General features: G+C 41.9%; 1 protein-coding gene across 1 annotated transcript in view; it reads left to right on the forward strand.

The window, feature by feature from the left end:
- Window positions 1-2107: 2107 nt before the first annotated feature.
- Window positions 2108-12492, forward strand: part of LOC142951627 (helicase ARIP4-like) — a 50949-nt gene continuing 40564 nt past the window's right edge. Inside the window, exon 1 of the mRNA XM_076093296.1 lies at window positions 2108-2215. The gene's annotated coding sequence lies outside the window, so the exon portion shown is untranslated. The remainder of the gene's footprint in view (window positions 2216-12492) is intronic.

Consider the following 12492-nt stretch of genomic DNA (forward strand, 5'->3'; position numbering starts at 1 on the left):
CAAAAAAACTACTCAAAAATAGAGTGAAATCAACAAACAAAATGGATAAGACACTATAGAGCACGAAACCCATAAAACATGCAGTTAATGTAAATAAAAGGTGTATTTAAGAGGTTTTGAGGAATGATTTAAAATACCGTATTTTCCGCACTATAAGGCGCACTTAAAAGCCTTTAATTTTCTCAAAAAACGACAGTGCGCCTTGTAATCCGGAGCGCCTTATATATGGATCAATTGGTTAATTGGTTGATCCATACTGGTTGTACACGGCGCTCTGTCAAAATGTTTCAGTACGACTGGTAAACTACAAAGCCGCACCGCGGTAAACACCGGTACTGTGCTTACTCCTAGTCCAACACCACTTGTGTGTATAAAGACCCCAAAATGGCACCTTTCAAGAGACACGCTTACGACGCTATTCTATTCTATGCGCCTTATAATCCGGTGCGCCCTATATATAAAAACAGTTCTAAAATAGGCCATTCATTGAAGGTGCGCCTTATAATCCGGTGCGCTTTATAGTGCGGAAAATACGGTACTCAGCAAACCTCAGATCTTCAAGCAGGGAGCTCCAGAGCTGAGAGGCCCTGACAGCTGAGACCCTGGACGACTGTGGTCTCGATCCAGGATTTAGGAGCAGCCAGAGAGTCCTGCCTCTGAGGCAACAGTGTGTTAGTATGTAGAGGAGCAGCAATTCCCATTAGATGTTCAGAAAAATATAAAAATCAATCAACCCTAAAACTGACAATCAAAAAAGACAAGATATGAGTAATGTGATCTTGTCTCTTTGAATTTGAAAAAAAGGACTTCTCTATTTATTTATGTAGTCAGTTAGAAACTTCATTTAAACCTTACAATGCCTCCACATCTTTCCTGAATTATTGGTATTTTTCAACATTTGAAGCCAGCAGAGGACTGTAGGTTGTTAATGCTTCGTTTGCTGGCTCAACTCTGTCTTTGTAGCTGTACTTTTAATTGGTGCTTAATGTGTTTCAACTCTGAAAGATGTGAAGAGACTCATTTTCAAAGCCATGGGTTTCATTGTTTGATGACGTCGGACAACAAGAAGGCTTGTCCACGTTCCGTTGTACATGAAGTTGCTGGAGCACAACCATTGAGAGCTGTCGAATGATTGTGCCACAAACACCGAACACCTCCGTTCTTATTATGGAAAGCTGAGTCATTCAAATGTAAATCTGCAGGGCACTGTTATTTTGCCTTAAATTACATGAGACAGGTTTTCCCAGTTCTTTATTCATCCAGTCTTTAAGTGTTACTACCTATAATTATATGTTCACTATAAAGATGTTGCTCTGAGCTTGTTGCCTCCTGTCCCTCATAACTGCACACAAGGCTGGATTTACCTAGAAGATCACATATCATATAGTTATTTGGATAATGAGTAAAACCAGGTCTTCTCACAAAATCAATCCACCTATAAGATTTAAGGACTCTGTTTTTAATTATTTGTCTTATTTTGAATTTGACCTCTTCTCTGTGTGGGCGGTTACAGACTGTGCTCTAATGATCAGTCTCACTTTCCTTTTTGTTTTGTTGAACTTGTTAGGTTGACTCGACTCATGCACGTGCTTGTCTATTCTTATGAGTAGGCAGGAATTGGTAACACGATGTTCTTTCCAGCATAACTCCACCCGACTTGGACCTGAGCTGAGGCCAAATGAGCCAGAACAATGGAAACGCCTGTGTGTGTGGGTGTGCAGAGCGTTTGACTGGAAGCTGTACGAAATAATAAATGTATTTATTTCATTTTTTCTGTCAATAAAACAAGGAAAGTGGACAACCTCTCAGAAACAAGTCAAAACTATAAAATCAACAGTATGTGCACATTACCAAAAGCTATATAACAGTGTATTATAATAATAATAATAATAATAATAATAATAATAATAATAATAATAAACAATATAATTAAAGAAGCTCTGTAAGTTATCAAACACTGATCGACTCACAACTTGCAGTGTTCCTGCAGCTTCTGTGCGTTAAGTAACCCCTAACAGTCGGGATGCTCGTGCACTTCCGGAACTTTCGTAATGGTTTTCTTGTGCAGAGCGCATCAGCACCGACCCTCTTCTTCCAGCGAGAAACTGATGAATGAGTGGAAGCGGCCAAGCCCTGGCCTGCATCTCATTATTACTTCGGAAATAAAAGCTCTTTTTCACTCGGAGGGACTCGCCGAAGAAACGGGGCACGCACGGTGAGACATACACACCGGGTTTTATGACCGCGTGACACCTCTGTTAAACCTCTTTTTTGTTGTTGCGCTATTAGCATTTTGCATGGCGTCAATTAGGCTGCAGACAATAGAGGAACACGCCGCACTTGTTCCCCAACGGATCCTTGTGTCTGCAGCGCTGTTGCAGCCTCCTTCCGTGTTATGAAACGAGCGAGCACGCTGCTTTCTGTATTTAAAAAAAGAAAAATTCATAGCAAGTCGTCCTCGGAACGAGCCGTGACCGCGGCGGAGATTTAACCAGCGGGGCACACGAACAACCGACAACAGCATCTGCTGAAATTAATGAGCGCCTAATATTCTTTGCAAAGGCAGTGTTACCTAACAGCCGGTTCGGCTATAAAGGGCAAACCAAAAAATGTAAGTTACTTATGTAAAGTGTTATATAAATTAAAGCTTAAACGTCAACTTGGGTGGTCTAGGGAAGTGTTTGTGCGAGGGGCAGACGTCTGGAGCTCAAGGGGTTGCGGAAGCCCCAAAGCAGGTCGGGCGGGTTAAAGAGCAGACAGTGAGCCGCAGGGTGGTGTTTCGGTTTTTCATGCGACCCGGTTAACTGGAGACTTTCAGCCAAACGCGTCCGTGGTTGTCGTAATTACTACAGCTGTTGAAAATAGGAAGAAAATGCATAGCTGTCCTGGTGAATGCCGCTGAATGGCCAGTTCCCTGTCTTCCCATCATATTTTTCCACACAATTATATTGGTTCGAATCATGTTAATATATGTATTTACTTTTTAAGGTGCTACAGAGTACTTATACATGACGCGCGTTTACCCAAAACGGGTTCCAAAGACCATTTATGTGTATTTAGTAACTTCACTATTTCAAAGGAAAGGAAACTTGCTTCCTTCCTGTTTCAACACACATAAACAACAAGTAATGAAAAACTAAACAATGCGGCGTTCACGAGGACAGCTACGTGTTGTCTTCCTGTTTTCAACAGCTGTCGTAACTACGACAACCACAGACGCGTTCGGCTGAAATTCGCCAGTTAACTGGGTCGCATGATACACCGACACACCCCTGTCTGCTAGCTAAGAGAAGTGTGGGTGTGTAATCAGCTGACTAACGAATTACAAACATTTTTGGTTGAACTAGCTTCAATGAGATTGAAATGTACACAAGAGCTGTTGACTTAGGACTTGAGACTTGACTTGGACTTAAAAGTATACTCCATTAATTTAGTATTACACTCAGGTAAGACGCTATTAATTAAAAAGAAACATAGCAAAAACAATGCAGCAGAACCAGAATCCATTTTTTTAAATTCCTCACGTTATTCTTTGTCAAAACATGGCACCTACATTTCCCACGATGCAGTGCAACCCCCAACGTTTTAGGCAGAGATATAGGTGTGTTATGCTAGTAGCGGCTAAAGTAGCTTCACACAGCTACAAGGAAGAGACAAGGAGCGGGCTGCAGAGGTCTGGTGGGCTCACTTTTAAACTCCACACCTCCAGATCTACAAAAAAAAAAATGTTCAGAACTGTCACTGAATGAAGTGACGTCCCATCATCCCCCTGGAACCCCAAAATGCTTTATTCAACTTTTCACATAATCCCCAGAACCTGTATACGTTGATGTGAAGGTCACAGTGCACGTTTGCTGACATCAGAGTGTCCGGAATGCTTTGAACTTGAGGTACGTTAGACTTGTTGAAAACACCGCTCACACATGAGTCTAATTTGCTCGTTTGAACGCCGGCCAAGGTTCGGTTGTTGGATTTTGGTCCTGTTTAGACCCATATTTTCTGTTTTTAATCCTGAAAGTATGATGATCCCATAGGGCGCCTCTGTGCCACTCGTTTTATCCTTTCATCACTCCTTCAATGTGTTCCTGCTACCGAGCTTAACCGCCCGCTGAGTACAAGAACAGAGCGTTCAGAACAGCCAAGGAGTGATGGGGGGGGGGGGCTGCTGCCAGCCTCCTTGACAGTTATATTAATGGCAGATAAGATGTCATCTATAAGAGGGGAGGAACTGCACAGCTTGACAGCATGGCTGGTAATGTCAATCAGACTGCTGTGTGATGGACACAAGTTGCAAATATTAGTTCAGCCTTATCAAACAGCACGCTGCCACAACAAATTGGCGGTTTGCGGATATTCCGCACAGAACTTACACGGACCCTCGCGTACTTGCAGACATGGAAAGTAGAGCCTAACTTCAGCTCAAGTAGAGGACAACAGTTAGTTCTGACATTTCAGCAAAGAAAGACTTTTCTGCAGATGCTTTACTTGGCAATCTGTCAGTCCGATTTTCGTTTTTTTCTAAATGGTTGGCTTTAATTCAGCTTGTTGCAAACCGAAAACCCTTTCGAAAAACATTTAGAAAAATGTGGCAAAGTAGAACACGTCGGCCCTGTGTTGAAAAGGCAATGTCTTATTTTGATTAAATAAATACTCCTATTAGAAACAAACCAGTGAACATATAAAAGATTAGCCTTGTGTGGTCGCTGCATCTTCATTTAAGAAATATAAATGATTTTACACAATTTTGTACACAAGAATTACAACACGGTTGTAAAAAGTCTAGACAATATTTTAAATCTCATGTTGCAATGAATATATTGGGGGGAAATATATTTGCACATATATGAAAATATGTGCAAAAAATGTCTCTCAAAGACGTAGCAAATAAATGTGATTTAATATTCAAGATCATAACGTTAAGTATGAACAAGCGAGTGCATGTGTCTCTCTGAGCCGTACTGCCGATGAGGACGGAACGGGAGCTTCTGGAACTCGCTGAACACTACGACAGTCGGGGTGGGACGGAAACACCGGCGTCTGTTTGACCTACACTCCTTGTAAAACGGCACAGAGTGACGGACGCCGGGCAGAGCCGTCTGACCGACCTCCGCCGCTCATATTCATACCAGACTGAAACATGACAGCGGGGAATGTTGATGTGAGCAGAGATTTAGGTTCCACCTTCCTCCTTTTGGCCACACAGTCTAAATCAGTGGAGCACAAAGGGAGGGAGAGTCTGACCTCAGCAGCTTCTCATGTTTTAGTCATTCGTAAAAAAACCTTATGTAGGGAGTGATGGACGGCTGTGTGTCTGACCTGCTAACACTTCACTAGTTTGCATACTGTAACTCTTATTAAATCTTTAATGGCGGAGGAATGTGTAGGCACGGTCAGCAACAAGTTGTCATCCAGAGAGGCGGGGAATTTGGGGTAAGGGAGAGATGTTGTCCTTTGATGGTTTAATTGATGAATCCATCGGTTGGTTTTCAGCGTCAACAGATCAGCCTTCTTTTGACAGAAGTAGAGGTAGTTTTTCAACTGTTGTATGCTTGTGAGTGTTTGTATTGTTCAAGGCATTTGTACGTCTTGAGGGCACTCACAGATGAGCGTCACACCCCAAGGCTCCGTGTGGGCTGTCAGCTGTAGTGAGGTAAATGACAGAGCATATGGTTGCCTTTTCTTTTGCCTCACAACTGTTTTTTCCTTTTATGGAAAGATTCTACCAAGCCTGTGTTGTGGAAAATCCCCCCGTAATGCTGATGAGCTCCCTTCAGGGCCTCATCCTGCGGGGAATGCCGAAACTTTTAATGATTTAACATCTTTCTCAAGACGCGAGCGCTTGTGAGTCATTCTCCGAGAGTCGAGTGTTTTTATTGATGCGTGCAAGCTTGTTTAGATTTGTCTGAGCTGTTTGTTCTTGTCCTATCTTTGTGAGGGCCAATAGAGTTGTAACTTGGGAGGATATATTTTCTTCTATTTAAGAATAACATAGGGTTATGTTGTGTGCATCACTTTTAACTATTTCTACGTCTTATTCCTTCCAGTTTGGTACGGCAAATGGCTGTCAATACTACAATACCCATGAGCCTCAGCCAGTGTTGCTATGGACACAAAGCCAGTCAGATGTACCGTTCAAATGTCATTTACTGCTAACAAGTATTTTTAATATTGATTGTTTTCCTGATTTGTCATGAAATGTAAAAATTGAAAAGTCAAAAAATGCCCATTACATTTGGCCCAAGGTGATGTCATCACATTACCTGTTTCGTCTGACCATCAGTCCAAAAGAGATTAAATTCACTCATGTGAGAAGCTGGAGCTGCAGGCATTTTGACTGAAACGATTAATTGATTATCAAAATAGATGCCGATTCCTTTTCTGTTGACTGACAAATCGATTAACTGACCAATTTAGTTAGAACACACTTCGAGGGGGTTTGGGTTTTGTAGTTTTAGGTCAGGGTCAGTTGCAAGTCAGTGACGGTCCTCTCAAATATAGAAGGACTATTGTGGGTGTGTGTGTTTTTAGATCTGGTTTGTGTGGGTTCTTGACCCGACTGTGTAACCTGAGTATTTGAGATTCCTGGAGACCCGACGTGTGTGTGTGTGTGTGTGTGTGTGTGTGTGTGTGTGTGTGCGCGTGCAGCAGTTGTTAGTGTTGATGAGTAACCTCCGATAAGAGTTTCTCTCCTCTTACATGGGTACAACAGATGCATCTGTTATTGTTGACATTAGTCATTTGTTGACCAGTATCCATGGCTAGACCTCGCGCTCGTCGGTTATCTTGTTTATCTTCATCTGGGTCCCATCTAAATTACAGAGCTCTTGTTTGTGAGCGAGTGTCATGTGTCTCCCAGTTCAAAAGTAACGTTGTGTTGTGTTGTTTGAGGGTCACACGTGTGAAAGCTGAGAGGCGTGACACGAGCCTCCACAGAACATGCACCACAAAGGTGTTCATGTCGTAATTAACTGTGAACTCGTTTGTCATGTCAAATATTCATGGACAAACTTTATCCTCTTTGTGCGATCTCTGTAAAGAAAGGAATCCAATATTTGGAAAAACAAATGAGTAACAAGGAAACTTGCTTCTCACTTGAGTAGCTCAGATAACTGCTGAGTCGTAGCTATTTAACTCTGCAGTCTTTGTTTTCGGCCCTTTTTAATGATTAAGCTCAGAGGTCAGAAAGGTACAAAAACACGATTTCAGTAATGAGGGAGCTAACAGTTTGGCAACTGTAGGTTTTGCATGGTAAGACTTAAATATTTGAATATAACGTGTGTAATAGAACGACTGTGTTTGATAATTATTTTCATTATCGATTAATATGCAGTTTGCCACTAATCGGCTTTCATTTCTGGACTTTGTAAAAGATGTGAAAGTCTATAAAGAGGAAGTAGCGACGGATCGTTTGATGCCTTAAAATGACTCTTGGCTAATGAAACAGTCAGCTCAGATGTAAACAAACACCTTAATTAAACTCGACTGCAGACCTAAATGTTCTGTCACATTTTTGCTTATTTTGGTTCAGCAATCCATACTTTTGACACAATTTATTCTCCACCATATATTTGATGAACAATCTGTCCTCCACACTTGTTTTTGCCTGTTGGATCTCATTCCTTTTTAGATGTTTAGTGTGTCTGATAAACCTCAGAGGAGGTAAAAGTTGGAAGAGATAGATGGAAACTCTAAGATTGGATTTCTGATAAATATGTTCTGGCTTGCCCACAGGGTTTTAAAAAAAAGAATTGGTCTAACATCTTGACGGTGGAAGGAAATTGATTCATGTTGTGAAAAATGATGGCTGGAGTCCATGAATCAGAATCGAAGATACAATTGATCGAAGTTCTCACTAACTTTTTTTCCGACCACAAACTTTGAGTTTTTAAAGATGACAAACTGTCATATTGTCAATTTCATGTTTCAATTATCTTACTGAACTCTTCAGTGTCCGTGCAGTCGTCTTCTTCTCGGTGTCAAACTGTTTGTTTTGTACACAGGCAGAATAAGCTGAGGTTCAGGTGGGTTGAGCAGAGAAAACCCTTCCCCTCCAGTGTCCGCATGTGAACCCTAAACAACCCCGGTGAACCCTCTGAACCCTCCCTGATTGGCTGGAAAGCAGCCAGCAGCATCCAATTAGAGATCATCTTTGCACAATGACTTCTGATCCCTCCCTTGCTGCCTCTCGGCCCCTCCCAGTTCAACGACATGGACTCAGGAGCTATTGATTAAGTGTGTGGGCTCCTGCATTACTCAACGGCTGATTATCCTCATTTGATGCTGCTCAGACATCAGAACAAAAAACAAGAGTTTTGACTTTGTCTATAAGAATTTAGAAGAACTGAATTGGTGTCTCCACTGTCTGACTTCTAAGAGCTCCACAACAAGAGGTGTGATCACTGAAGGGTGAGGTTTCCTCCTTTTCTTCTGCTTTTCTTTGTTAAACTGTGCTCTGATGCTGCAGGCCAAAAGCAGCAGAGGTGGGCAGGGATTAGATATGACACCGTGGTGGGATTAGCCCGAGGCTTTACCTGTGTAAAAATATTCTGTGAAGCGAGTCGGTGCAGGTCAGCATTGTTCACAGATTCAGGTCACTAATTTGTGTGAGACCTTGAGTCCAAAGTGGTAATCCTGAATACACTTGAATGCGTTGGTATTTACAAGTTCAAAGACAGAACAAGAAAAGCTGTTTGTGTATCTGAGCCCACATTACTGTCAGCAGGCTGCGGGTAGGGAAGACAATATGAAAACACGTTTCTGTCAACTGAAGCTGAAGCAACACAGTGTGGCACTAACAATAAGTCAACTAGTCAAATAATTAGTCGATCAATAACAACTTTGATGGTTACTTAGATAGTCTTTTATCATGTAACATGAGTAACACTGTGTCCCACTTACATACTACACACAGGTTTTTAATATGTTGTGTATTCACACTTTAAAAGTGATAGACTTTAAAACAGTGTGCATCCTAAATACGGCTTGTTTTTGAGCGTGCTGTTGATGGAAACTATTCGCCCACAATGCAATGCACTGAGAAATGGAGGAGCTGCTCACACCTGGAAGACATCAAAAATACATGGTGGGTGGTGGTGAAAGGAAAATAATACAATGAAGGGGACATATGCCTCATACATAAGGGTATCTGGAGAGCAGACCAACCCACAAACTGTGAGTTAACACAACCCAGAGTGTTTCTTTGGGGACTGCTTGGAAAACTTTCAACAAGCATTTCAGATTTGGCTCCCCTTCCTCTGTCACACACAGGCTTTTTAGTCCACGGCTTGAGAACTATACATTTGCTAAGGTGTACTATATTTTTCGCGTTGTTATTCTTGCAAATGACCGGCAACGTCAGTTGACATCGGTGTAGTCACTTCATCATCAGACTGTTGGTGAGTTCATCAAAGGAGGAGACCGATCTGTTGTGAATGGTTATAAATTGAAAGAAAATATCTCTGTGTAAAGCTAAATTAATCTACAAAAATGTTCGGTTTTATAAACACATGGCAGTGTTGACACGTTCAGCAGTGGTTATTTCATCCTTCTGATGTTAGGGTGAGGTACAAAGAAGAGCCTTTTAAAAAAAACAACAGCGAGGAGAATCATGCGATCGGTTGCTCTTGTGCGTGCCTTCATGAGTAAGTGTGCACCTCCGTGTCTGTCCACAGCTACTCTCGTATTCTGCTGCAGCAAACTGCATAATATTTTGGGTGGCCAGCTATAAACGCATGCTCAAGGACCTCTTGTGGTTGTGGTGACTCACACTTTCTCAAAACAGCTTTTATTGCCTGTTTAATACTGCCTGCTGAGTCCTCACTCACTGCTCCTCACCGACCCTCGGCCGGTAGGGGCTGCTAGTGATGTATTATCTTGGGTTTTCAAAACATGAGAGAGCAGGCATTTCTGAAAACTAAGGTAATTAAGGGAAATTAGTTTGTTTTCGGCCGAGGATAAGGAGCAAAGGAATGAATTATGTCGTAGAGGTACTAACGTGTGTGGGAAGTTGGAAAAAAAAGAAACTGTGTGGTGGTTTTCCAGCCGACTTTCAAGCTCTGAAATAGAGGGAGGGAGGAGTGGAGAAATTACAGTGTGTGTGTGTGTGTACACAATGTCCTTACAGCCTGGCATACATCTTGTACAACTTTTGTTCTTGTAAACTGAACAGTGGCATTATTAGCCAGATCTTATGTAAGGCAGCTTATGCAAGCAGGTGCCTTCTCACTGCCCTTTATCATTCTCTCTCTCTCTCTCTCTCTTACTCGCTCTCTTTAAGAAGGTAAAGAAGTGTTTGTGTTTGTCTGTGGGTGCATATATGAAGTATTTCATTGATTTAAATCCTAAGTAGGACACACTTCTGTGTAATAATGGTGTTATCAACCTAAATCACAAACTAGGGTCTGTTCGTCCACCACATTGAGTCAAAACTAGTGCAGTTTCCTCTTTATGGGCGTGGCCGTTAGGAGCATGTGACCGTTTGGAATGGACTGAATGCTTGGCTGCGTGTATTGCTGCTTGCAGCGTAGTCTGGAACCGTAAAGGCCAGCTGCGGACGACATGCTCGACTCCGCAGAGCCGTGAAGCCCCGCTGTTGCACAACGCGCTGTTCGGTTGTTTATTCAAAGTTTATTCATATTGAACGTGTCGCGTGTCCTAATTGTCCCCAGCAATACACCCACTTAGTGTGAAGTAGATCGCATGGACGGTTCTCAAGATATGCGAAGAACACAAACGCATACGTATGTACGCAACAACACATACGTATGTTCCTCGCTTTATAGTTAGTTGTGTGTAAACTAAAGACAACAAAACAACATTTAAACAATATTGAATGTATGACAAAAATTTAAAAAAGCGATTTTGTGGCTGTTTTCTGGGAAGAACCTCTGTCACATTGACTGTGATATTTAACATTAAGGTCAGAGTTTAAAAAAGCATCACACATCAGTCTGGGCTCCCTCCACAGTCTCCCTGTGGTTACTGGTGCTAGAAATGCTAGAAAGACTATGGAGCTCAGAATGTGCTGGGACCCGTCTGCCTCCAGGATGCAGTGAAACACCTTAAGAACTGTCTCCATAGCTCACAGAGGGACCTCAAAGTACCCATCATGCATGCAGCCCAAAGCAGCATAACAAGGAGCAAATGAATGGACTGCACAGCGTGTTAGTTCTAGTGCAGATTTAGCCAACTGATTACTCAAAGTGCAAAATAGATATACATAAAACCTATAAACAAGTCTGAAATCATCATTTCACTAAGATATGGACGAGAACAATTAGTTGATCAATAGAAAATGAATCTGTAGTTTGTCATTATTAATATATTGTAGTATTTTTGGGGATATTTCAAAGACCAAACAATCAGTGAATGAATGAATTAAGTAATTGACAGAGTAACTGATAATGGAAATAATCAAGAAATTTGTACAAAAAATGCTGCAAATATTACATCTCTATAAAATAAATCCTCAAATTGTACCATTTGTAGCTTCAGTAGTTGTGATTTGTGTCCGTGTGGCTTGACATATTCAGAGTGGTAGGTTCCTCATTTTGGGAGGAGATTCCACATGTAGCTGATCTGCTGGGTCAGGCTACAGTGTTGTCCTATTTTCTACTAGAGAATTTGAGGCTATCTTGTCCCTTCCCCCCTTTGGTCATGGGGATGTTTTTAGGACACCAGACAGACCAGACCGCTCCCCCTCCCCCGTGCCTCTCCATACTCCTCCCCCTCCCACATCTCCTCCTGTCTTTGTCCATCTCCCCTATCATCCTTCATGCCTCCCTCTTTTTATTTGTACCCCCCCCTACTTTTTTATATTTTGCACTCATCAGCATCCCGTTTCCATATTCACTGAATTTAAATTGCTTCTCACTCTGTCTGGCCCAGCCCAAAGAAATGCTGTAGTCCATAATGCAATGTTGGCTGAATCAGATGTCCTTGGAACACCTCCGTGGCCCGCTGTGTGAGGTTATCCAAGGTAAGATGGTGTAGGGTGTAAAACACAGATGGTTTCTTCTTTTTTCAATAGAGCTTGAATGTTATTGTAAGTTTGTGGGAGCTGCTTTCGGATGAATGGAGATTTCTTTGAAAGTGTTGTCCATTCTTCCCCCAGTGTTGCAGTTTTTTTTTGTTGTACAGACCTTCAACAATGTTGCCCGACAGTATTACTGAACTCGTGACTACATTTTACATGAAATGCGTGCATTCACCAGCTTATTTTCCCCGCATTACAATCCAGCACATGCACGCATCTTTTCCTGTGAATCACTTATGCGCGTGTAGGCAATTTAATTCCCACTCTGTAGAGGTGGACCCTGCCAGTGACAATGACAACTACTCGAGGCAATTACAGAATGCAAATACATCGAATAACTGCCACTGAAAAAATGCTGACCAAGAAAAATGGGATTTGGTTTAATGAAAACCTGAAGGATTATGAGTTGTGAGTCATATTGAAATATGTTTGACTAATAAGCCATTTTTTTCCAAACT

Source organism: Anarhichas minor, unplaced genomic scaffold, assembly GCF_050575085.1.
Source record: "Anarhichas minor isolate MPS153535 unplaced genomic scaffold, ASM5057508v1 ptg000003l, whole genome shotgun sequence".
NCBI lineage: Eukaryota > Metazoa > Chordata > Actinopteri > Perciformes > Anarhichadidae > Anarhichas > Anarhichas minor.